Genomic DNA, 25,068 nt, shown 5'->3' on the forward strand with positions numbered 1-25,068 from the left:
CAGCTTTCAACCCCTAAAAAATTCTGAATTTGTGTTTGTACATGCTGAGCTTCTAGAGCTGCCCAAGCAGGAGATCATTTGAATAGGATTTTCAAAGGCATGCAGAACATACCTAGATCCTTTCCATATTATAAAGTAAATGAAACCCACGCATTTCCTGACATTAAATCTTGATCCTCCAGTAAGCTCAAGGAGGGAACAGACCTTTTCACCAGTGTGTGGTTCACGGGGCAGAGAAGGCTTAGGGGGTAAAGGCTGAAAAACAGGGAGTTCTGAGAAAGTTTTATAATCATCTGCAGGGCCTAGAAATGAGAAAAAAGAGTGTCAGAATTTCACCAGCAAGTGCTGTCACTAAGATTTCCTGAATGCTCAAACTTGAAAATAGTCTTAAATTAATGATTGATTGGATTAGATACTGGATTATCAAGTATTTGAAACCCAGTTTTAAAAGAAAAATATATTCTGTGTTTGAAATGCATCTTGAGTAAGCCATCTCTGTTTTGTTGAAGCCATAATAATAATGTCCATAATTACTTGACATAGCTCAATTTTCTATATGGCTAGCATGTTTTTCAACACAGGAGCTGCCAGAAATCATTAAGCCTGTTCTACACTCATCAACTGTCCTGAACCTGGTCACAGCAGCGCAGGCTGCTTCATAGGTAAAGCACAAAAATGAAATGATTGACAGCATAGAATAATCCATTTATGGGGAATGCATCTCTGCAGCACTTTTAGCCTGCCTACCTCCCAAAGCTTCCCAGTTAAGAACAGACATAGAGATTGCAATTTTCTCATTATCCATAAAGCTTCCTCGGCTTTATTGCCCATGGTGCCTAGTATGTTAGCAGTCCCCCTGCAAAGTCACGATCCCTGTTTCCATCACACCTGCCCAATTTCAAAGACCTCAATCTTCTGATCTGTTTTCTTTGTAGACCTGGTATTTTTGCCTGACGGACAGGTTGAATTTTATTTTCTATTTTAAATGTAAAGCCAATTAGGCAGGAGAAGATCAAACCAATCAACTGGCATTTCTTCTGCTAAGCGCGTTAACTATAAAGCTCTCCTCCTATTCTTAAGCTCTGTCAACACATTATACCATCTTAAGAGCTTGGTGCTACCTGGAAAATCCTTATAAATGTACTTTCTCATACTAAATTAAGGTAAAAGGTTTCTATCCAGGCTCTCAAATAACTTTAATGCTTATTACTTTACACCAGCTCTTGTTTCTGTCACTGTTATTCAGCCATTCTCTGGAAAAGTTCACTGAACTTCCTTCAGAGCCATGTTTCTGCTGGAGGCAAACACAGACAAATACCTGGAAGGAGTAAGCCTTCTTCAGTGCTAATGGTCTCTTTGCCAGTTTGGAGCAGGTAGCAGGTAAAGCAGCTGAGATACAGGAGGAGAGGTCAGACACAGCCCCACAGATGATGAGACAGATGATGCTACCTCAGGCAGCACCATCATCTCTCCTTGGCATATCAGGCCAGATCTTGTGGTAAGAAGTTTGAGCATACAGGTTCAAAAGGTTGGCCCCACACCACCTCTGGTAGTGTCCTCTAGTTCCAGAGTAGATAGGGAGACACCACACCACTTCAATGCACAGAGCAATGTGCAAACCCTTTTACCCTATCCTATAAACTCCGTATGTGGCAAAGACTGATAGTTGAAGTCTGACAGTTTAGGCAAGGAATACAGTACCAACTAATGGTGTGAGGACACAACTATGAGAACAGCTTCCTTAGGTCTCTAGTGGCTTCTCTAGAACATTAGCTCTACCCATAAAAACAATGTCTGCAAGAAAAAAAAGAACTAAATTCTAATCAAATTAGAAACCATAGTGAGCTTTTATGGCTATCATTATTACCATATTTTACATAATGCTAGACTAACTGTTTCCTCATGGTATAGAAACACACACATTCATGAAACTGGAAGGCTAAAAACTAATGCAAAGCACCATCAAGATGCACGTTACTCCAAACTGAGCCTTACTGGCCATAGTCACCTACTTGCAAGTCTGCAAGGCTTGCTGCACCTCCATTCTGACTGCTTGTGCAAGGAGTCTGTTGGATCCCAGGTGGCCACTCAGTCAGGCTCCCAGCTTGCCACAGCCCTGACTCCCTGCCTGGCCCCAGCAATGGACGATCTGCACTTCCAACCCTTCCAGGTCAAGAGTGTAAGCAGGTATACACAGCACTTTCCCCAGAAATGGGAAAAGGACAATTTAACATTCCTTAAAAAAACATATTGAGCATATGCTTCTGAAGAGATGAAAGCCAAAACCAGATACTGCATGGATACTTCTAGCAAATTTATTTTAAATGTTCAGAGTTGTGGCTCCCAGTTCTGCATCATTCTTTCGTAATGAAACAAATGCATCACTGAGCTTGTATGCTGTTTGGTTAACATTGGATTCACATCACAGAAATTGAAATTAGACTCATAGTTTGAGCAGAGAAGAAAAATACTAATTTTGTCAGCTAAAGTTATACCAGCCATCCAAAGCTGTTAAGTCCTGTGGATCTCAAAAATGGTGTTTTTGGCACCAATGCAAATAAATGTAAACTGAGTAAAGACTATATGAAAACAGCATGATGAAATTTAAATCCCAGTAAATAATGTTTTTGCTCAACAGGCATTTAATTTAGAAGATACTGTTTAAGTTATTAACGACTGTAGCATTTGCAACTAGACAAAGGAGATAATTCATGGGGTTTTTTCTGCATGGGCCAGGATATGTTTGTAAGTATAAATACTATTGACATTTTGCTGCTACAGAGAATCTGCTATCACCGTGTAATCATCAAAATAATACACAAAGTAGCATATGTCAGATGCATGATATTGTGGAATGTTATCTTTAGCAATATATGTTGAGAATGAGCCACAAACCCCAGAAGTTATAGTCATAACCCCCATGACTATAATAAATCCTTCCTACTTTTACTAGAAAGAATTGACGACAACTTTCTGACACAGGTAGTGGAGGATCCCACAAGGAATGGTGTGCTCCTTGGCCTCATTCTAACAAACAGGCAAGGGCTTGTTGGAGATGTGAAGGCTGGGAGCAGCCTTGGCTGCAGTGACCATGAGATTGTGGAGTTCAGTGTTCAGTGAGGAAGAAGCCCAGCAGTAAGTGAGATTACAGCCACGGATTTCAGGAGAGCTAACTTTAGCTTCTCCTTGGAATAATCTCCTTGGAACAGGTCCTGCAGGGAAGAAGGGTCTAAGAGAGTTGGTTGACATTCAAGGATCACTTTCTCCAGGCTCAGAGAATGATGCATCCAGAATGATGCATCTGGATAAGCAAGAAATCGGGCAAAGAGGGCAAGAGACCTGTGTGGATGAATAAAGATCTCCTGTAGTTACTCAGATGTGAGCAGGAAATACACAGAAGATGGAAGCAGGGTCAGGCTACTTGGAATGAATAGAGAGAAGTTGTTAGAGTAAGTGGAAATGAGACACAGAAGGACAAGGCTCATCTACAATTAAATCTGCCAAGGATGTCAAAATCAGAAAGGGGTTCTTCAAATACATCAATAACAAAAGGCAAAACTAAGGATGATGTGAACCTGTCACTAAATGGAGGAGGGACTCTGGTAACAGAGGACGCAGAGAAGTCAGAGTTATGAAGCCTTCTTTGCATTGGTCTTTATTGACAAGACCAGTCCTCAGGAATCTCTGATGCAGGAGATCAGGGTAAATGAATGTTGGAAGGAAGAGATTTCCTTGGTCGAGGAGGACTGGGTTAGAGAACACCCAGGAAAGCCTGTCATCCGCAAGTGCATGGCCCTGATGGGAGGCATCCACAAGTGCTGAGGGAGCTGGTGGACAACACAGCTAGGCAGCTCATGATCATCTTTGAAAGGTTGTGATGATCAGAAGAGGTGCCTGAGGACTGAAACAAAGCAAATGTCACTCTAGTCTTCAAACAGGGCAAGAAGGAGGACCCAGGGAACTACTGGTCAGTCAGCTCCATCACCTTTCAGATAAGCCTCATTCTGGAGGCTTTCTCTGCCTACATGGATGAAAAGAAGGTGATCTGCCCCGCTGTTCAGCTCTAGTGAGACCATATCTGCAGTGCTGTGTTCAGTTCTGGGCTTTTCAGGACAATAGAGACACGGAGCTCCTGGAGTGGGTCCAGTGGAGGTAACAAAGACAATTAAAGGACCAAAGCATCTCTCTTATGATGGAAGGCTGAGGGAGCTGGGCCTTTTCAGCATCAAGATGAGACAACAGAGGGAAGCTCATCAATGTCTATGTGTATCTGAAGGAAGAGTGTCAAGAGGATAGATCCAGACTCTTCTCAGTGGTGCCAAGCAATAGGGCAAGAGGCAATGGGTAGAAGCTGATGCACAGGAAGTTCCACCTGAATACGAGAAAAAAAATATCTACTGTGTGGGTGACTATGCACTAGAACAGGCTGCCCAGAAGTAGTCCCTTCCAACCTTCTGCACCCTATGATTCTTTGATTCTGTGAAATGTTGGCTCAAACCCCCTCACAGTGCTTACTACCCTTCAACTCAATTCGCTTTGATTTCAAACCAGCCCTCCTGCTCTAGGGACTTTCCCATTGCTAAAGCAAGTCAATTCTTCACATTTTTTCACCAGCAAAATCCTCAAGCCTTGTGTGGCTAGATTTTGTTATGTAACCTGCCCCCCACAGGACCAGAACTAATGATGCTCTCTGCAATGCAGCCAGGATCGGCTGCCTGGCTATAACCCTTTAGAGAGTATTGCAACCTTTTAGAGTCTTGTGTGTCACAGCTTTCCTTTCTCCCATCACATTAATAATACTCTCATTGCCGTTCTTTTCATATTTTATCTGCATATGATAACTTCTTCATGTTGAAAGCTCCTCCTGTAATCACAATATTTCATCCACGCTCACCCAGTAAATGTCTTATTTGCACTAATGTAGAAATGTGGCAACATGTTGCCTAGTGACCAGGAGCATTCCCCTCTACCCTTTTCTCCCGTAAAGTGAGAGCTTTTGCCATGGCAAATAAGTGAGTATTTTAATGTTATGGAATTAAGTTTTATTAGATGTCAGCTTCCCAATAACATTGGAGAGATCTATAAAATAGAACTCCACACATCTGCTTGCCAAATGGCTTTCTAAGCCTCCTAATGTTTCCATTTATGCAATACAATCCTATTTTATATGTCATTTTACAGCTCTAGGAAAAACACTTTCCAGTCAAAACACATTCCAATGCATATATTTGGCTTACAGGAATATATACAGGGGACAGTCCGGTGTATATCCAAAGGATTGGCTCTTTGGCTCTCTTTTCCTACTCCATTCCCAAACAGTCATGGTCTGTATTTCACCTGTATCTTAACAGCCCTTCCATTACACAGTTAATAGTAAGTGCAGGAATTACTGAGTGAAGTTCTTTCATTTGTGATCTGCAGGTGGTGATAATGGTCCCTTTGGCTTTAAAAATTTGTGTGTCAGATTAAAACAGAGAGAATGCAGGATGATGCACAGAGCAGAATGTCAGCTGCAGTGCTGCCAACACCCAGCTCACAAACCTTGGGCCTGGTTCCAAGAATACACATAACAGGCTTAAAACCCAAGGATTTTAAATACAAAAAAGTAATGTGATGCTTGCTTGTTTTAGTTGCCTCCTGTCCTTTTCATGCTTAACTCATCAGATGTTTCTTCTGTCAGTAGATAGAAAGAGAGCAACAGTTAAAAACATTCCATGACATATTTTTAAATAAAAGCTGCCAGTCTCACATAAAATTCCAGTTTCTGAAGTCTTTGAGAAAAACGAAGTACTGCAAATTTCAGTCGATTCACCTGTAGACAACATGGCAGTAAATTCCTCTGCCATCCACTTTTCTGTGGCTCCACATGATACTGCACCATCTTAAAGCTTCTCAGAGGGAGATACCATCCTTCAGATGACTCTCCACTCTGTCTCCCTTGAAGCACTGCATTGACATCCCTGAAGCAGCCAACCACCAGCAGCCAGAAGTTTCATCTGTATCAGGGACCAAACAGAGACATCAAAACTTCCCTCCTCAGCAATGACAACTCAAGTTCACAAAATAAATTCTGGCATTTTCCTGTGCTTTCTGGAGCAGACTCAAATATTGACTTAAACACGGCTGCATGAGATATTCTCCTCCAAAATGAACAGGAGATTAAATGCACAAAGAATGAAGCAAAAATTCTGTAAGAGGACCCAAGAGAAATAACAGGTCCCTTCACATACCATGTTGTGTAATGTTAAGATCATTAAAATACTTGAATGCTGCCATAGACAAACACTCTCTCTTGTGGAAAAGAAATATTACCTCTCTTATAAGAAAGTAAGAGAACAGCCTTGAAAAAAAAAAAAGGAAAAAAATTCAACCTTTGGGATTTGGTTATGAAGTTATATTTACTCCATCCCTTTCTGAACAGGGATTTGGTCTAACGTTTTAAAAGGCTCCAATTCCCAGTTTCATAAATGACTTTTATTTTTTAATATAACTGGTTTCTAATTCAGTTGAGCATATCCAAAAAGTACACTGTTAAGTAGAAACCATATAAATATTGTTCAGCTTCCAGCAAGCCCCACTGCATCTGACAAGGGTAACAACGACAGTTCCGCTTTGGACCAGCCAAGAGGAAGGACAGAAAAAGCAAGTGAATTAAGGCAGAAATTTCAAAGAGAGGGATGGAAGGTTTTGCTGGACATTATTAGAATATGGGCAAAAAGGAAGGACTTTCAGACAACCTGGAGGAGTATACATAGCCCAAGTATAGGAAGAGATACCAGCGAATGTGCCTCAGGCTGTGAACAAGAACGCTTTCCTGCTATTAGATTTCCTGCTATTAGATTTCATTCATGCTAAGGGAATTTGGAATTTTTCCACCCATTTATAAATGAGCAACATTCTTCCACCTAGAAAGAGCATCAGGGATAGAACTGTCGACCTGCATTTCTACCTTCTGAGTTGTCTACAACACTGATAGCTGGAATAAAATTTTGCTATGGGTTGCAAATTTATGGTCTCAGATTTTTATTGAGAAGTAGTGGGAAACATTCTTTATAAAACCTTGCTTGGGTGTTATTTATGAATACCAACAAGCCAGATTCATAAAGTAAATTGGGGATTATGGTTCTTTTTGACTGTAATGAGCTCCTTATGTCACTGAGTATAAGGGGAGGGAGGAGAAGACATGCTGAAGTAATGTACCAAATATGTACCATCAAGTTTTTACTTCTTACTTGAAGCTTTCTCCCATCTTTCTCCCCATTTAGCCTTCTGCCTTGTCTAGGATCCTCAGATGGCTGCTTTGAGCAATTCAGTTGCTTTCTATAAAAAGAGACTGAAATGAGGTCCTTGTGCCCTTATACCGACCAAGAAACATAACTTCATTTCCTACCTGCTCTATCCGGAGGAAAGGCTGGCACCTGAAATGCAGCCAGCTTAGTCAGAAAGTCAATGAACGCAGAGAACTTGGCAGACATTCTATGTACGGATATAGAGCACAGTAATTATTTAACCTATACCAGGGCTCCACGCATGCCAAGGGATCACGCCTTTCTAGGTTCAGGGTCTGGAGCCCATAGACCTCGAGCCATTTGGTTGGGAAATGGAAGTAGGTTATTACTCTTGAGAAAACATGAGCAAGTCCGATTCCATCTGTGCTGCTGCCCCTACACCACATGCATTATCTCACTAGATACAGACTCCCACATCACCCAAGGCAAACTGGCATTAGCTGGCTCACATGAGTGCAGCTGAAACAGCATCTGTAAAGTGCTGTGTACAAATGCCCTGTCCCTGTAGGAAAGCAGAGAACAGACACTCTGAGGACCCCTCTGTGTCTACTGTGTTGCTGATTGCGGGGACAGGAATCTTTCCAGCCATTTCCTCCTCCTGAAGCATTTACAACACGATGAGCTGCTTTGCCAGTGAAGAAACAGAAATAAAGCATTAAGTTTCTGGCTTTAGAGTGGTGTGTACCCTGAGCCCTGATTTCCCTTACATCCTTTCATTTATGCTCTGCACTGCACTGGCACAGTCTCCATCTCCACACCTCTCAACCCAGTATGGATTACCCCACATTGCCATCTTGTCTAAGTGATTTATGTATTTTTAAAAACATCACCACATCCTGCTAGTTCAAAAGTCACTAAGTAAGTCAGTTTCAAGAAGAGAGAAATAAAAGAATTACCTTAAATCAGCAATGAAAGGAAATTTCTGTTTCTGGTTGCCATCCATAATTTTTTTTTAAAGCATATAATTTGCATTGCTGACAACAAAGCTCTTATGAAGTCCTTAAATAACAAGCATAAAACTCATGGGAAGGAGAAGGAAGCTGAAAGCTAAAGACCTACTGAGAAAAATAAAACAGGCTACTGAGAGAACAGAGCAGAGAAGACAGAAAAATTTGAGAAAAAAAAAAAAGCTCCTGAGGAAGTGGTGCCTGTGTCTTACTCCCCAGATATGGGGAGAACTTGCAACGCTACTAGATGGATTTTCTTTGTCTCCTTTTTAAAAACAGGCATGGTAGGTGTTGCAGGTATGGAATAGAAATACAATATTGTTCTTCAAAGCCCAAGTGCCACCACAGCAAATCAAATCTTTTCAAGTCAGCAGAAAAGTGTGTTTGATAAAATACTGTCGAGTCTGGGCAGCACAACCTGGACCAGCATGATGGGAAAAAAATAGGTAAGGACATGCCATGGGAGTATAGCTGAGTTGGAAGCAAGGGAACTAAAGCTTGGACTGTTTCACAGCAAAGAAATTATTAAGAAGCTTCCCAAAGGCAGAACTAGATACCCATGACATGCATTATTTAAACATGAAGGGGAAGAAAGCATCGGTTAACTATAACATAAGGGATATTTATACACTTGCAAATGGGAATGTGCTCTGATTTACAAAGGTTGAACAGCCAAAAGTCTTGCTTCACTACACTTGTGAGACCAAGTCTCTTATCTACTTTGTATTTTCAAAGCAGAAGGTATCTAAACACTGTAGATGAGTATAGAAATATTTTTTCAGATACTTATTTTATATTTTCAATTTCCCAAGATTTTATAGCAAAGCAATTAATACATCCACCTATTTTCATGAATTTTTACTAGGAGTTTCACAAAACAATTCTAAAACTTTTATTCTAACTTGGGGAAAATATTTTTTAAATGTTTACTCGATGTCAACACTGTTACAGATTCTCTTTGCACTGCCCACATTTCTCATTTATGGTATTGACATGACTTTCATCTTCAATGTCTCCTCTCTTTCCCTCCCACTCCTGAATCTTTGTACAACAGTCTGGTTTGAAATGGTAGTTGAACATGGTGACTTCCTTAAAGAAAAAAGACTGTACCAAGTGCAAAGTTTTGTATGTTTGCTTGAGTGTATTTGAATGTGCTCTAACACATGTCACAACATGACTGCTCAGCTGTATGACAAGCAAAGTCAGCATGCTTTCCAGACGTATTTCTTAACAGACAGGGGAAAAAACTCCCTGAAGATCTTGATCATTAGATAACTATGCTAAAAGCACCCTTATTTACACATACATGCAAAAATGCAAGTAGCAGCAAAACACACTTTCTTCTCTACCTTCTATTTATTCATTCCTCCCTTCTTTATTATATTTTCAGTGGTAGTCTTGAAAACTCATACAGCAAGATCATCTTATTACTCAAATATGATAAAAACCCCAAACATATTAAAAGATGAGCAAACAATTGATTTCCTGGAAAACACAAAAAATAACCCTGAACACACCACACACATACTTCAGGTAAACCATCAGTCATATTTTGGTTTTGAAGTCAACTGAAAGGAAATTAAGTTAATCAATGGTTGTAATTACAACTGTTGTAGTTACAATGTCACTTCAAAAATTTTTTTACTGTTAAATACAAGCAAAATACAAGTTATTTCAGTATTAAAATGGAAATATTTAATTAATAAAAATTAATTACTATGTATGCTTTTCAGTTTTGCTTTTTTATTTCCTCCAACAGGCATTCAATCCTAAAATGTATCTTTGACAAAGCAACTTTTCACCCAAAAGCTTTACTTGGCTATAATAATCAGAATGTATACACCAACTTATTCCAAAGCTAAAACAACCTGACTAATGAACTCCAATATTAGTATCTCAAAAATATGTATTATCTTAAAGCAACATGTCTTCACTACCCACATGTGCTCAGAGGACCAAGACTGCTGGGCATGCAGCCATTTCTAAAATTGTACTGAAAGAAATGCTTAAAAGAAAAAACGAAACACTGCATGTCAGAGGAGTTATCCTGCCAAAAGGAAGCATGTCCACGAGCTCCACAAGCCAGTAACGTAACTATCCCACCACATTGCTTTCGTCAGGACTACTGCAGTACTGTATAATCTAGAGGAGTTGGTGAAAATGAACCACACTGTGCTAAGCACTCAGCATTCTACATAAGTACAAATTAGTCAGAAGTCCCTGTAGTACCATTAGCTAAACCCTAGAAAAGGAAACAAGGCCAAAAAAAGGATAGATAATGTCTGGTTGTAGAAGTCAGTGAGTGTCAAAGTTAGCAGCAAAGCTCCAAAGTCCTAATTCCCTGATCAAGATATAATTAATGTCAACTACAAAAGTTTTCAGATTGTTTTTACAGTCTAACAAATAAGAGCCAGGAACATAGGTTTTATTTCCAGAAGTGACCTGAAACCCTATTGCTCAGCATCCCAAATAGTCAAGAGTCAAACTGAAATCAAGGATTAAGGAGCACAAATAATGAATAAGACCATCCCCAATGAACATGTCATTTATGATTAACCACCAGTGCATCATAACACAGGAGCAAAATAAGAGAAAATATTTTGATATTTTAATGTGTACCTCACTTACTTGAATGCTGCCAAGCTTGAACCAAATTTAACACAGATTTTCCACTTTAGGAGAGGAGCTTCATGCCTTATAATTGTGTTGCTTTTAAAAATGTTTTGGGTTTTGTTTGGTTTTTGTTTGTGTGTGTTTGTTTGTTATTTAAGTTTCTGGCATTTTTAAAGTGTATGCCTTCTTCTTTTTTTAGCTTTTGTTCTTGTAATATGATATAAATCCTGATAATGAAAACACTATAGCAAAGAATAATTTCATACACCTGTTATTCTACTTTACCACATAGTTTTGACTGAAATACAGCCAATGAAGATACTTCTCTGCACTCTCACAGATTCAGTTAAAGGCTCACACCTTAAAGGTGTGAGTCAAATATTGGTGGGGAGGGAGAAGTGAGAAGCTGCTAAGCTTCCATTAATCTACCTGAACATAGTATTCAGATCTCCTAAACATCAGTCAGCTACAAAGGAAAGATGCAATTCCTTCTGCTAAGCAGCCCAAATATTTGCCCATCCTCTCCTGAACATGGACAATCATGACTGGCAGAGGTACTATTTTGAGACCTGACAGTCATGAAAAGGAAGTATTTGCAGTCATACAGACCAACTCCTGGAGTCAGAAGCCTCAGTTTGACTGCATGGCTCAGGATGTACTATTTGCATCCTTCCTCAGTGCTGAGAATATTTTCAACTAGAGAATTAGCAAAGACCTGTAGTAATATAAAAGTAATAAAGTCTAAAAGAGTGAAAATGTGCAGAACTGTTTAAGTGCCTGTGAGCAGGCCAGAACACAGAGGAGGAAATTTTAGTGCTCTCTACTGGTTTAAGAAAAAAACCCCAGCCTTTATTTATTTAACAGCAAGCATTTACTTTGCCCATTTACTTTGTCCAGTGGAAATCAGTGCCTGTAACTGTAAAGAGAGATGGCTCAGAAAGGGTGAGTGCAGTCACAGAGTTGTTTGGTTTTCTTAAAACAGTGCAACTGAGTGCCTTGAAATCTGTTCAGGGATTTGCAAGAAAAGAGTGAGGTTTTCTCATATGGAAGTTATATTATTATAATGAACCCTGTAAAAAAATACTCTGATCTCATTCACTACCTTTTAAATTTATGTTTATGGCTGGGTTGTCACAGAGAAACACACAAAAAGAAGAGCCACCCCAATGTTTATATTATACCATAGAAAATTAGTCATTAAATTGTAGTTTTAGACATGTATAATACAGAAAGAAAACTTCAGGGAACTTAACTGTGGCAATATTTACCCCAAAGACCACTTAGTAAGTTGCCTTTTTTTTTTTTTTTTTTTTAAAGAAAGCAAACAGCTAATATTTGGAAGTGGTATTGCCTTTTTTTTTCTCCCAATGGAAGAGGCATCTGGTCTTGACAAGTATAACTGCAGTGAGACTCAGCTCTCTTGCAAATTCTTGCTAGGGAGCAATGTAAGTTCAGTAGGGAATGCTGACACTTTACTAGAAAAATTCCTTCAAAGCTTCTTTCAAATAGAATTATGGGAAACAGCACAGAGACCAAACCATTCTGTTATGGCAAAACAATGTCTGACTTGAGAGTCCCAAAAAAGTTTAGAAATACTCTTTAAGGAGTGAAGCAAAACAGTTATAAAAAGGTGTGGGGGACTCAAAAAGTTCCTTTTGGAATGGCCAGGAGGAGTTTGCTGAACTTCACAAAACAGACCCTTTCCTAATTTCCTCCTAGAAAATATTTTGTGTAAAGTGACGTCTTCAAAACTTCTTTCATCTAGTGATATTGTTGACTAGGAAGATACTTTTCCTACCACCCTGAACTCAAATACTAGGAATGATAGGATGTTCTCTGATGCAATTACTATAAAGATGAAGTGCAAAAGATATGAGCTTTTTAAGAGACTGTCCAAGCTCGTAGAATTTTGACATTCCAGTTTACCTAATGGCAAGGCATTAGCTGTATTTCTTCACAGGATCTACCCATTTCACACTCTTTTTCCATAAGTACAAATGAGTAATATTTTCTTCCTATAAAGGTACATATGCTCTGCACATACAACTCTGCAGATGGGCAGGACAGGTTGTCATGCAAAGATTATTTACATATTCTCCACTCAGATAAAAGATGTGAAATTCAGCATCACAGTTCATTCTTTCCATGCTAAAGGCAAAAGGTCTGGAAATCCAGCACCAAGACCACATGTTATCTCACACCAACACTTCTCTGTGCCTCACACTGCCACTGTTCAGACAGTTGGTTCCTGCATATTAAGCACATGCACTTGTGCTCCCCTCACTGATGAGACATCTTGTGTGGGTAAAAGCCATGCAGAGAAGACATCCTTCTCAGAAGGTAAGAATCTGATTCTCCCTTATGACCAGTCACCACAAGAAAACAGCCTGAAAGAGATGTAAAACTACACCAGGCCTAATTTTTTGCAAAATAATTATTTTACTCTATGCTACCTTCCACTCTCTAGACACTTGGCAAAACACTGAGAAACAACCCACAACCAGCTGCTACAGTACCTCAAAGAACAGGGGGGATTTTGGAAGACATGAACAAGTCCTTCAAATAGAGTGGTTCTTCCTTAACCATTTCCCAAAAAGTGAGAGTCACTTCAAGGACCAAGATAAAGAGGACAAGAAGGTCTTTATTACTGGAAATGTCATGTTTTAAATCTGTTTTGTTTCATATGCAGCTGAAAATGGGGCAGAGTCGCCACTAGATAAGAATCTTCACATACAGGGTGCTCCTAATTAGATGCCTCCTAATCTTCAGATACAGACTGCTTCTACAGTCTCCAGCTCTTCCCCTGCCACCTATTCCCACAAGCCATTATGAGTCCCACCAAGTCAGTGTTGCTAAACTTGTGTAATAACTCGCTGTCACCTCTTATCCAGGCCAGAATGCAGAAAAGTCTCTTCCAAGTTAAAAAAAACAGGGTATAAAACCTTTCCTAGGTTACAACATCCTTAAATCCTGCTATTCCTTTACCTCTCAAGCCAAGCCCACAGAACTCTGAAGTCCTTTGTGCTTACATCATTACACAGATCAACTCATTACAGTTACCTAATTTTTAATTTTTTTTTCCTTTTATCTTTACCTTATTTCTCTCTTTTAATTTTGGAAATGTTCCCTTGTCCAGGCTACTCCATTGTGGATTCTGACTCAAATGAAATATTTATGGCTTTAAATATTCTCTGATAGTTAGCACCACAGGCCATATCCATGGCTGTAGACTTTCCACTAAGCTTATTACATTAAGGCAGTGCAAGTCTCAGATCACAGATTCCAATCTCTTGGTAGTCAAAGCTTGCTTGAGATCACTGGAAATTATGAGTCCCACTGGAGTAAGCTCTTCCTCCTCTGTTCAAATAGCATAGGGCTGCAGACAGCTCCTAAATTCCCAATCCCTCCAGGACCACTCCTCTTCTCTCACCTCTCCTACTCTTTTCAGCACTTACACTCAGTATTTTCTAAGATATCCACCTGATTTCCAGAGCTAGGCACAGGTTCAGCTCTGGACTCCTTCATCCAAAGGGATGACTCCCTAGGAGCCATTGGTCATCACATTTTTACACAGTTGTAAGGTGAACAACATTTGTCAGCAAACTTTCTGCCAGACCAGCATCTCCCTTGTGCCACTTCTTTATGTCTCTGGGAATTTCACCTTCCCAATATCCAAAGCATCACATCAGAGCCAACACAGAAGCTGCTGGATGTTGAACAACTGTGTGGGTTTGTCATGGTTAGGGGTGCAAAGATACCTCCTTTTTGAAAGGCTCTTAGTGAAAATCAGGGCCTTTCAAAGCACCATGTAATGTTACACCATTCACAGCAAGCACTGTTGAGTCCTGGGGTTCAATTTATTTCCATAAGCTTTTCATCTACTTCATTAAAAAATAAACCACTGATGAGCAATACCATACACTGCTAGGAAAGGATGCAGAAGTGTTTGCCTTGAGTTGAATTTCCCTGTTTCACCTGCAGGTTCTTTGTTAGAACCTTACTTACATTCTAACATTTTTATATTAATTAGATTTTTGTTACTTCAAGCTGGTTTCCCTTTTAGAGCAATTATTTTTACAGTTTTCACAGGTCAAATTACAGTTTCAAAATTCATGTCTTTAGATGATTATCTCAAATTTTGCTAGTACTTTACCCATAACCCTAACTCAAAACTCATATTTTCTACTATGCATCATAGAAACCTAGAATCTGGTAAGTCATCCTGAACAGGACTAGCCCCTCAATAGGGTGGACAACGCTTCAGCTTCACAGTGTCATGGTTTAATCCCAATCAGCAACTAAACACCATGCATCTGCTTGCTTGTCTTCCCCTGCCCCGGTGCGATGGGGAGGAGAATCAAACAAAAAGGTAAAACAAGTGGGCTGAGAGAAGAACAGTTTAACAATTGAAACGAAGTAAGATACAGTGGTGATAATTGTAATGAAAGGGGAGACAATTAAAAGAGAGATAGAAATAAAACTCAAGAAACACAAGTGATGCACAATACAGGTGCTCACCACCTGCTGACCAATGCCCAGCTTGTCCCCAAATAGCGAGGTACCAACCTCTGTCCAACTGCCTCGAGGTTACATATTGAGCACGGTGTCCTACAGTATGGAATATTATGGCCAGTTCAGGTTAAGCTTGGCCTTGCTCTCTCCTGGCTTCTTGTGCACCTGCTCAGTGGCAGAGCAGGGGTAACTGAAAAGTCCTTCACTTCAGATAAGCCCTGCTGAGCGACAACCAAAACATCAGCATTATTCTCATGTTAAAATCTAAAACCCAGCACTGTACCAGCAACTGGGAAGAAAATGAACTCTATTTTACCTAAAACCAGGAGAAAAAGGAAAAGCACCCTTGTGACTTACTCTTATAAAGAAACAATGATTCTCCAAAGGGAGAAAAAAATTACAAACCAAAAAACTTGCTGAAGAAAGGGAAATGCTAACCATTTGGCATGAACAACTTGCCAAGATTTGCCATTTGAAGAAAAAACAGTGTCTTCAATTCCTCAATTTATAAAAAAATTTTCTCCTTGTCTTTTCCTGTCTTCAAAAAAAGCTGTAAATATTTGCAGAGCCTCCCTAATAACCTCATTGGAAATCTTCACCAGAATTCCCCTTGACTAGATACTAACACACCACCTGAGAACGAGAAAACAGGTAAAATATGAACCTCTAATTACCATACCATCCAAATTTCTCTCTGGCTTGGACCTATCTGTCCATCTGTAACCCAGTCTTATATTCAGTCCCGATTGTTTGCAATATGGTCAATCCTTTTGCCTTGACTTTCATAGCAAAGACCTCTCTCTTGGACTAAGCCAACACTTTAGTGCAGCATTTCATGAAAGAGACTACCTGGTAAGAATCAGCATTTAAGGTGAAAATATCAGTTTAATTGTTTACTTGTATTTCAATTCTTTTAAGTTTGTTTTTGAGGAATTTAGGAGCTCTAGATTAAAGGAAGTGCACAGTACCTTATAATTTCAGCACAGGGCTTTTTGTACTGCAGCTCTTTTGTCCATACCCTGTCAGGTTACACTTTTTTCCTCTCATCATCACCTTCTCTATAAGAGAAAAAGGAAGAAAAAGTGTGGTACCTCAGTTTCCCAGAACTCACTCCTCTAATGTAAATTCAGAAACAGCTGACAATGAGGTTGAATGACAGACTATTGCCGAAGCACTTTGTGTTATACCTACGGCACAGAGTTGGTTGTGATATCCCCAACTAGACCTCTCTATCATACAGCATCCTTGCCACCATCTGCCCTAAAATAATCCTTTCTTAGAAAGAACAAGATCTTATTGGATTTGTAGGAAGCAAAAACCTGCCTGTCCCTACCTTACAGCAGTAGGGCTATTGCATGTAAGTTAGTGCTACTTGTTGATGGTTTGACATCTGAAGAGTAAAGTTGTTGCTCAAGCAACTCACAGTAAGTCTCCTATTTCAATACCGTTTTACAAGGTCTCTCCTATTTATTGGATTGCCACCACAACTTTTATTGCCTAAAACAATTTTTATTAATGCTTAAGGAAACAGCACAGAATCAAATAAAAATACCTTATGGAAAAAACAAACTACTAATGTGAAAAATAATATAAAATTATTAGCTAAATCACCTTAATAGACAAACCCCCAAACTGGGTATACATACATTGATACAGTTTATCTATCTGCTGATGCAAGGAGGCTGTGCTTAGCGTACATAAATTTTAAACCTTGCTTTTTATAGGAGCAAGCATTTACTTTCTTCTTAATGAAAAAGCTAGAACCAAACCCATGTGCTACTCCCAGTACCCAAGCATCCACCCTACCCTTTTTAAAGGTTCCAACTTTTTATGCGAGTAGGAAAACAATTATTGTTGCACTGCCACCTTGCACAAATTCAGCATATCTTAGCTGCTGATGGGTTGTGGGGGAGAAAGCAATAGCATCTCAGTCTTCTGTCCAAAGCCTTTTTCTGCTTCAGCTTCTCCTAAATGTAGTGTTCCCATGGAGCCACAGAGCTTGTGGAAGAACTGGTTCAGAGTGACAGGTTTTGCCAGCCCTTCCCATGCTGACTAGAGATGTTGTTCACTCCAAATTCCAAGCCCATGCCCTTCTCAGTGGCTGCTGCCCCCCAGCAGCAGGACAGGGAGACACCCTTTTCCTAGCTGCCACAAATCCTGTGCCCTATTTGTTTCATGCAGCAGCTGTTTGCTGTTGCATGTTGCATGCATCTGCATGTCTGAAGAAAGTGAAATGCTATAAACATGGTCTACCTCTAGTGAGATTTACTGGGATTCACAGACCTGAAAAAGCCACTGAGAGTTGGAAACATCCTCCAAACTCCTGTGTATGTAAGAACCCAAACCCTTTTTAAAGATGGTTGCCAGAGGGTACAGGCTGGATGCAGTTTGCATCCCTGTTTTTTCGGTGTACTTTTGCAGATTTTGTTTCTTTTACAAAAAAAAAAAAAAAAAAAAAAAGCAGGCTTGCTGTCTGGCTTGCTTGCTTACTTGTTTACTTGAAGAAATAAACCCACAATGTGCTTATACAAATCAGGGTACGTGTCAAACATTCAAAGAGCAGCATAATAAAAAGCAGGTGCTATGACAAACTTGCCATACAAGTACCAGCAATAATTTATTTATAACTAGAGTTCATCCCACTTAGGTTGTTTCCCAGTAAGTGGTTCATCTGTTTGTCTAACGCATGCATTTAATCAAGCACTTTCTCTTCTTACTGTCTTTGTTATAGTGGCTGTTCTCACACTCTGAAGGTCCAGTTCTGTGCTTGCTTTTGGGACAGAAAAGAAGCACCAAAGACAAAAAAAGACTGTATTGTCTGTGATAGAACACCTTCTGCTCATCTTGGCTGTGAGAAAGGGAAGGTAAAGAGGCACAAAATATTCTGGAACTGCCTCCCCATATGAGCCCTGCAGCCCATAAGAGATTATCAAAACCTACAGTACAATATATGAACACTGAAATATTTTGTTATCACTACAAAATAACGAACTAAGAGATCTCTGTGCTCTGTGAATTTTATGTTGATGCATTTCAATTCATTCTCTGACTTGAGATCAGTGGTGCTAAAATGTTGCAATTTCCTGAGACATGCAGATCTTTTTTGTCATTGCTTTATTTTTGACATTGAGCTGAGATTATAAAACTGTGCAGCCCCGCTGAGCACCTTCTAGTTTCTGTTGAGAGAAACAAAGGTGAAAAACTGACCTTATCTAAGTGCCTAACCTGGGAACTGAGCTCCTCTGAACATCTGTTCCTCTGTGCCTGGCCACAACCCTTTCCAGTATGGTCTGAGTAAAATAGGTGACATTGCTTTCACGTAAGTTTAAACATCTGAGCCTGTCACTTTACAACCACTGTGATAAAACAAGACAGATCAGTCTCTAGAGGTGGTTCATGATTATAAAGAAGACTTCATTCATTAGTTTGGATTATTTAAGTATCAAAAAGTTATTGCACATGGACCCTATCTCACACCTTTGGGATAAATGAAGACTATGGGGCTGCTCTAACAGCTGAAAATTGAAGCCATGAGTATGACTCTCACCTTTGAAATCAAGAGTTTCCCAATGCTCAGTTTGCAGTAGTGCACAACAGGCAAATTGGGAAGACAGAAGAAAAAGTCCATCCAGAGGACAAAAGAGCAGCGCCCACAAAAGCACCTATGTGTTCGCCTGTCTAACAAGGACTGGCAGCAGCAAGCTATCAGAGAAATGCTGTCACAATAATGAGACAAGCAAACAGAGATAGAGGTCTTTTCTAGAAAGTAATCAGTTTTTAAAATAACACAACACTTTCTACTTCAGTTTACTTCTGCATTTACAAGCTGACGAGGCTATAAATTGAAGAAAAGTGTCTTCCATCCTACTTTGATATATAGATTGCAGACAGTATGACAGCTTTTTAAATTAAGGACCTGACTTTCATCAAGGGGGATTTTGCAGAAATATCCCCCTCAGCAAACTTAACCTGAACTTTCTCAATCATAAGCACAAAGCCACGCATCCATCCTTCAGGAAGCATTTGTTCTGTCCAAAATATTTTTCCCCCATAGTAATTTCTGTCATAGATTCATTCTCTTGTTGGTGATGATTACATTTCAGCTGTTATTTGTTTTTTGGGCCACAGTCCTTAGATTGCCCTCCATAGAGGAGTAGCATTTGCTGTAGATCCATTAGACAATGTATCAATACCACTTCAGTCAACTCAAATATTTCCTTAGATAAACACTTTGAGACAATAAAAGATTATGGAATTACAGTTTATAACTTTTAACCTACAGTTGTTTCATAGTCTTGGAAATGACAAGTCCTTTTCCCAGCATGCAAATGAGAAACAGTACCCCACCCCAAAATTTTAAGAGCAAGGTAGATGCATAATTCAACCAAACTGATTAGGTACTCTAAGATGCCATCAACCGCCCCACTACTGTTTATCCAGACACCAGACTATCAAAGGTTTGGAAGCATAAGATGGCAGATATAGTCCATATGGGACATCTACCTCCTCCTAACATGCACATCCACAGTCCAACACCAGCAACAGAGCAATGTCAAGAGGAAATGAAGAATGTGACACTTTAGTTGAGAGTGCTACTTCACTTTTAGAGGTCATCCCCACTTTTAGTTTGGATACCAGAGTTCTTTTTTTTGGTGAGCACGAAAGACTCCCTTGTTCAATGCCAACTGGTCTCCAAATTAACAAGGTAGCCACATCACTGCAAAGTCCTTCAGCACATACTGAGCACGTGCACTCTAGTAATAGTGCCTAACCCTTCACACTTGCTGGTGATCTCCATTCCCTAATTGTTACAACTTGGTATTTTGTCTTTCACCACGACAACTCTGCCCTTGATATCCCAACTAACAACTAGAAACTGAAAGAAGTAAGGAGTAACAAATATCAAATTATTTATTGGAAGGATGGTTATTTAAGACTGCAGTTGGTTCAATGCCTTGCTTAGACATAAACTTTCTTGTTTGTGGGTAGGAGGCAAGTTACTATAGAGACCTGAGAGCTGCTGTGATCAACACAGTGACTCTGGAGCTATGGGGTCAAGGAGAAAAGAAATCAACACCATTGGCGGTGAAAGCACCTTTATGACAGGGACAGTCTGACAGAGAGCCTGAGATGTGTGTGGAGCAGGGTCTTGACCCTTCTCTGCCAAGCTGACTCGACTCACCAGCAAGTCCACTCCACTCTGGCCCAGTAACTCTGGCATTATTTTCTTCTCAATTGTCTTGAGAGAGAATACAGTTACGAGAGACAGAATTATTCCCACCATAAAATGTCTTAGTTTCCAGGCTCTTGCTTATTCTGCTGGTAGACTTGAAAGGCTTAAAGGTTTTGAATGTTTTAAGCAAAGCTGAGCATTAAACCTTCCTCTCTCCACATCCCAAATGCACTGCCCAGGTATTGAGTCACTGTCTGTTATTCAATAACTTTTGAACATAAACTTCTCCAACCCCTTCAATCTCTTCTTGGACTCTCAAAACATAGGCAGAGAAATGTCTAGAAGCTGAAGACAGCTGCTCATTTCCTCTGCCCAGGTGGGATGAGGATTGTTCTGGGAACTCACAAGACTTAAGATGCAAAGGTAGTTTGGTCACTTGCAGTATTCAGTAGGAGGCTTGTGGCCTGCACACTGATTTAGCCACAGAGGGACACTTAAACAATACTGACTGCTGAAATCCCTAGGGGTATCTCCTCTAAGCCTCTTTGTGCTCTGGTTTGCTAGGTATAATACAGAGAATAGCCTCGCAGTGTAGTTTGCAAGGACAATGCAGTTCAATTCTGTGTGTTGCACTACCAAAGATTGATTTGAAGAGTCAATCACTCCAAACCTATTTTTCACCCAAAGCATCCACTCTCGAAAGAAAAAATGAGCTACATACATTTTACATCAGTTTGTGCATGAAGAAAGACAGGTTTAGTGGATGGAGACACTTCACACTGAAGCATACAAATTAGCTCCCTGTGGGAGTGAGGGAGATGAAAATAACTCTCAGAGTCAAGGAATGACCCCTAGGCCAGTCCAGGACAGGAAACGTCATGCAGTCTGCAGAAGTAACACCTGCATCTTTGTGATGAAAAAAAGTGAAAAAGTGAAAGAGTCCTTTTACCAGCAGAAGCTAAAAGTGTATTCCCTGAATAACTCAAAGGTAAATGCATTTTGGAGGAGAAAATGGGATGACTGAAGGAAATCCCTGGAGGACCACAAGTCGTCAGGTGTAAGAGCTAGGATCCTCTTCTAGGACCTGTCTGCATAAAGTAAGTCTGAGATGTAGGGCATGGGGGAGGACATAATCTCTCCTGAGGAAAGACTCAAAAGGAATTCTATTGAGTACAAGGAGAGATACTTTGTAGATCAGTGAATTTATATCGTGTGGGTTTCTTTCATTCCTTCTTCTATAATTTCTTTAGGGATTTGTCACTTGGATCTAGTTTGTAATTTGGGTTTACTTGGAATATTTTATGTTCTTTTATTTCCAGTTTCACCTTCACCTATTCTGAGTTGAAAAGAATTTTCTGATGCCTGGCTAGTATCAAGACAGGATGTAAAAATGCTTACAATGAGATATTAGTGCAACAATTGCACTCCTCTTCTGCACATTTTTCCACAGTATGAAAATGGTGGCTGTCTGTGCCAACCCAGAAGTTGTGTAGTCCAATTTGATAGAGACAGGAGAGGAGGAACTGCATCCCAGTGGTCAGATTGATGGGAAAGTCCTCTGCTTTTGGGTAAGGTAGTCAGAGGACACCCGAATTCTAGGGAACCATCTGCAGTAGTGTACAATGGTACTAAAAGATAAACATTAGGTTTGCATAGTTGTGGTTTATAGAACCAATTCGCAGTTTACAAGCATCAGCATTGTGGTTTCTGTCTTGCAGCGTGAGAATTTGTTTCTATCAAGTTTGCTACAAATTTTTAGCAGGAGCCTTAACTTTTCTCACCATGGGATCAGACTCACAAACAAGTTATTAGGAAGCAATAAGCTGCTGCACATTAAATAACAAAGTGTGTTTAGCTTTCTTCCATCCCACTACTTTGAATGCTCCTGAACTTGCTAAGATACATTTCGCCAGTCACGCCTTAACTTGCAAGTACCCTCAAGACTTTGTTGTAGCACTTCAGTCCCCAAGAAGCTCATCCAGCTTTAAAGTTGAGCCTAAAATTTAAGAATTATCCCTGAGCTCTTTCTGCATGCAAATTATACTTGACACATGATGTTACAATTTCCAAGCTAAGTTGTTTCTTTTTGGTATTCACAAGTAGTCTTAAAGCTTCATAGACAAATCTGTCATGGCGCGATCACATCCTAACAGAATGATCAGCTCAGAAACATCCTCCCCCTGTGGCAACTGAGGAGTATTCCTACAGCGGGGCAGCAGATTATTACGAGGGAAACACATAATTAAAGTATTTTTTTGCTTCTTTAAATACAGCTCACCAGAGGGAAATGAGAAGCTGAGTGCTATGGCTGCACAGTCAAGTGTTTGAAAGAGGAGCGGGGATATCCCAGTTTATACAAGCTGTTTTGTCCTCTAGGTTGTTCATACATACTCCATTTCACCCTTATATTCTTCTCTACTTATGTTACACATCCAGACTTTTGAATGAAATGGTGTTATGTGCCATGATTAGGTAACAACAATTGTATAGGGTAAGTATGAGAAGTTATGAGCACATGTACATGTTAATAGAGATGAAAATTTTTATGAATTTTAAGCATTGTGGAAGTCCCAGTAGTCATATGCATACAGGCAAAAAGGGCATAATCCATAATCCTTCATGTAGAGGGGAACTTACATTTCCCCTTTCACTTGTAAGAAGTTATATTTGTATTAATTGGTGAGCTCTCATCAGCAGGTTCAAATATACCAGTAACCTACTGCACAAATGTTGTGTCAACACATTGGGATTATTATTGCATTTGCATGAACATTGTCACAGAGTTTTGATGGTTTTAATTGAGACATGTTTTCTCTGATTATATTTTAACAAGATTTATGAATAAATACCACAGCGAGAAGTCTGCAACATCTGGATGAGTCTCACTCAGAATCATTATGACAGCACTTATTTTAACAGAGTCACTGGAAAATACTCTTATCTCTGGTTACATGACAAGCAGTAAGAATTCAGTTTGTGTGTCTGGTGTGTAGGCTGATTGCTATCCCTTTAACAGTCTGCATTGTTGACAGTTGCGGAGCTTGAACTGCTTGAAAGGATTTTTCCTTCATAATGGAACATAAAAGCTTCCCATCCCTGCCAAATTTAACCACTTGTTTTCCTTCTGATGAAGATGCATGCTTCTGGGGAAGCTAAATCCCAGCATGCTCTTTCCGAAACTGACCTGTATATGGATGCTGTCAGTCTTAGATCAAGACACATGTAAATGTGATGGGCAAAGGTGTCACTGAAAGTAGTAATCACAGCCAGGGAAATTAAAAATAAAGGGACATTAAGTCAGCTACCCAGTCTTCCCTTTCTCTTAAATAACATAAGCCCATAGAGGGGAAAATAAAAAAAGAAAACTAAGTCCAACTTGTAATGTTGCTTAGTTGTCAACAGAGGAAAATATGTTCCAACATCATTGCATAACATGGATATACTATTCATTTGTTTACAGAAAACATCTTTCCTACAACATTTTAAGTTCTACCTTCAGCCTGTTAACTTGTCCTGTTTAGCTGCTGTGGGAGAGAGTAAACCTCTTTGCAATGAGCGACCAGGAGGGAAGTTACAGTAGAAATGGTCACCAAACTTAAGAACACCCTACCATCTGATGTTCAATGTGAATGCAATGCAGCTTAATATTTTTATAATATGAAAAAAAAAAAATCAAGTGAATACACTCACCATTCTCTTCCTGTCATACTTTGAGGAATTTCATTTTCATTTGCAGACCTCAAAATCCACTCTGTGTTGAGTGCTGTGTGCTGATTGATGGAAGGTTAGTGGTCCACTCTCTCAATTAGTGAATTTTGCTGGGGAGGAACAACATAAAAAAGCATACATTAGGACTTTCTTTTGTGTACTCAGGCTCTGCAGCATCTTAGTGCAAGGCTTTTGGATTATTAACTCCATAACATCACACAATCAGAAGAAGTAGAAATCTTCCTGCAGTTATTACTATTGAGAACACATCAAGTCTTCCCAGTAAAAAGACCTATCAGTGTTTAGGCATTCAGACCAACAAACCAACTATCTAGTGAAGTTCTTTGTTAAGAGATCCTCTAAGGGAGGTGGGAGGAAAGAAGGCAAGAGCATTTACTGTGTTCTTGTTTCCACCAATTGTATATTTCTATTATAAATTCATATATTTATATTTGTATTATAAAAAATATGCCATACATCTTCAGTGGCAATATTTTTATTAATTACTGTGCAGGGAACTCATTTAATTCTGAAAGAACAGATGTTGCTCCATTAAAGTAAACCACAGCATCTCTTCTGAGGGACTAAATGATGTTTACCTGACATAGTGGTTTCATGAGAACATTTATACCTTTATTACTTTCCTGATAGCAAAATAAGCCGTATAACAATGGAATTTAATATTGAAATATTACTGCAAAATAAAAGGTAGAGTTAACTTTCTGCATATGTTTCTTCAGTGAAGAACTCTATTACAGAATTTGCATGACAGTAATACAGATTTTTCAGCATTTAATTAGGTACATGTTAAGTATATGTACCCTCT

General features: G+C 39.5%; 1 long non-coding RNA gene across 1 annotated transcript in view; it reads right to left on the reverse strand.

Annotated features, from left to right (window-relative positions):
* Positions 1-25,068, reverse strand: part of LOC126652073 (uncharacterized) — a 164,604-nt gene that overhangs the window by 63,478 nt on the left and 76,058 nt on the right. The window contains exon 2 of the long non-coding RNA XR_007631867.1: positions 24,225-24,352. This is a non-coding gene — a long non-coding RNA (uncharacterized LOC126652073). The remainder of the gene's footprint in view (positions 1-24,224; positions 24,353-25,068) is intronic.

Source organism: Myiozetetes cayanensis, unplaced genomic scaffold (assembly GCF_022539395.1).
Source record: "Myiozetetes cayanensis isolate MyiCay16 unplaced genomic scaffold, myiCay2020 scf7, whole genome shotgun sequence".
Lineage (NCBI taxonomy): Eukaryota > Metazoa > Chordata > Aves > Passeriformes > Tyrannidae > Myiozetetes > Myiozetetes cayanensis.